Consider the following 2,348-nt stretch of genomic DNA (forward strand, 5'->3'; position numbering starts at 1 on the left):
TTAGGGGTTAAAATTTCGGGTTTAGCTATTAGGGTTTTGGGTTTAGAAAGTAGAATTTCGGGTTTAGAAATTAGGGTTTAGATTGAATTTTTAACACGAATGGTTTAGAGTTTAGGGTTTTGGGTTTTGGGTTTAGGGACTAAATCCAAAACACGAAACCCCAAACCCTAAACTCTAAATCAGGCTAAATTTCAAAAAAGACACTTCACACCAGATGAAAACAAAACGATGCAAATAAACTCTAATTAAAACATTACCCATGATGAATGTTATCATATATTTCTTCGAGCGATTTCCCTCCATAATAATAACATTCGTCGCAAAGTGTCTTTTTTAAATGTTCATATTTTCATGTGATCTTAACAATACGTAGGGGTGCGCGCTTTGCTGCTAAAATTGTGAGGCGATATCAATAAAAATTACATACTCTTTGTTGAATATCAAATCAATGTAATCCATTTACAAACCTTCATTCGTTTTCCAGCACTACCATCAACAATCATCCTACCACCCTAGCCGCTTTATGCTATCAAATCGAATAATAAGAATGGTTAGAGATCAATTCGTGCATGTGTTGGTTCTGTATAAATTAAAGTAAAATGATTAAACAGCTGTCTAAAAAACATACCAGAGGGCTATATTGATTATTAGAATTAGTTAACCTTCTTTGTTCAAATTCGCTTAAGAGCTGTCACAAGTTGCTGCTCCACATTTGTAGCTCTTTAAGGTTTAATTGCTCCAGTTCCTCCCCTGCATACAGCCTAAATTTGGTAAAAGTATAATAAGTCATAATATATAGAGCAATTAACATTATTTAATTGTATATAAATTAAGGGAAACATATCATACAGTTACACAGTTGATCATTACTCTTAAAAATGTGTCCAGCTAACTTACCTTATGTTTCTTTCAAGAATTTCAATCTTTGCCTTGAGAGCAAGATGAGGTTCAACTGGCTTCAAAAGAGGTACACAATAACAAAGAAATTTTCCAAATAATTAATCAAGTATATCTATATGTGAGGCTAAACTGAAAATAATAAAGATAATAATTACAATTAGGACAGAACAAATCATGTGTAACTTGCTTCTTTAATACTGTATCCACATCAAACTCAGTTATTTCATCTTCACCTTCTTTAATCACTTGAGTTTCACTGTTTTCTGGTTTTTTGTCTACATATTACGGCACGTTGTTGTTGACTTCTTCAATCAATATCTCATGGTTATGATGTTTTCCATTTCGGTTACTGATAATAGGGTCCACGCCATTCCCATTATCTTGATGATTTTATTGCTATCTCTGTATCAACACCTTTTGCTTTATCTTTCCATTCAGAATGCAACACATTATCTGCAACATACAACAAATTAGACCACCATTATATCTACAAAACTGTAGTGAACTTAATATAAAACAAATGTTATCACAAGCATAAATTGTTTACTTTTTGATGATGATGATGATGATGATGATGATGATCATAATAATAATAATAATAATAATAATAATAATAATAATAATAATAATAATAATAAGTAGTAGTAGTAGTAGTAGTAGTAGTAGTAGTAGTAGTAGTAGTAGGAAGCTCATCTTCAAATGATCTTCTACCTTTTGTTTCAAATAAGATTATCACATTCACCAGCTTATGCGAGTGTCAGTTAGGATGCTGGTAATGATAATTGAGACGTTCTACCCTGATTATCCCAGGGGCAGATTCGATATTTCCATATTCCTTCAGTCACAAAAAAGAACATCATGATTATCTATAATAGTTGAAGTCTAGAGATAGTAATTTAATTGAAAATAGTCTATGGCTTTTTGTTACACAAGTTGCTAAACACAGACATCTAACTAAATTACTTAGTTTGAAACTAAAAGTAGTCTCCTTGACTTTCACAGTCAACTTATGAACACTCATAAAGAGAGTAGTATTTAAGATAGCTGGTTAGCTGGAACATATGCCCTTGTATCATGACACAAAAGGCATTTAATTTCTATTAGTTGATCAAATTAACAAATAAAAATAAACATGAGCTAAGACACTATCATACAGAGGCAAATCACCACTATAGTTCATTCAAAGATCTTGATACACAAAAGTTTTCCAAAATTAGATTAGATACATAATAAACCTAGAAACCACATAAAAAAAGTTTGATCTTTCTTTTGCAGCAACAATTTACGAGTCCAATTTACGATTTCCTTTTTTTTTTTTTAATTAAAACTTTATAGGAGTTGTGAATAGTTAAAAATGGACCAATGGAAAAATAGTAAATAGGGTGGTCAATAGATAATGGATAATGTTTGGAAAAAAAAAGTTCTAAAAAAAAAATTATTTTTCCTTC

The 2,348-nt window shown here is 30.9% G+C and overlaps 1 long non-coding RNA gene across 1 annotated transcript; it reads right to left on the bottom strand.

Moving 5' to 3' along the window:
• Nucleotides 1–409: 409 nt before the first annotated feature.
• Nucleotides 410–726, bottom strand: LOC139844956 (uncharacterized). The gene is made up of 2 exons (XR_011758139.1): nt 663–726; nt 410–580 (listed from the first exon to the last, which is right to left on the bottom strand). It is a non-coding gene; the product is annotated as an uncharacterized lncRNA (long non-coding RNA).
• Nucleotides 727–2,348: the final 1,622 nt, after the last annotated feature.

This window comes from Rutidosis leptorrhynchoides, chromosome 4, assembly GCF_046630445.1.
Source record: "Rutidosis leptorrhynchoides isolate AG116_Rl617_1_P2 chromosome 4, CSIRO_AGI_Rlap_v1, whole genome shotgun sequence".
NCBI lineage: Eukaryota > Viridiplantae > Streptophyta > Magnoliopsida > Asterales > Asteraceae > Rutidosis > Rutidosis leptorrhynchoides.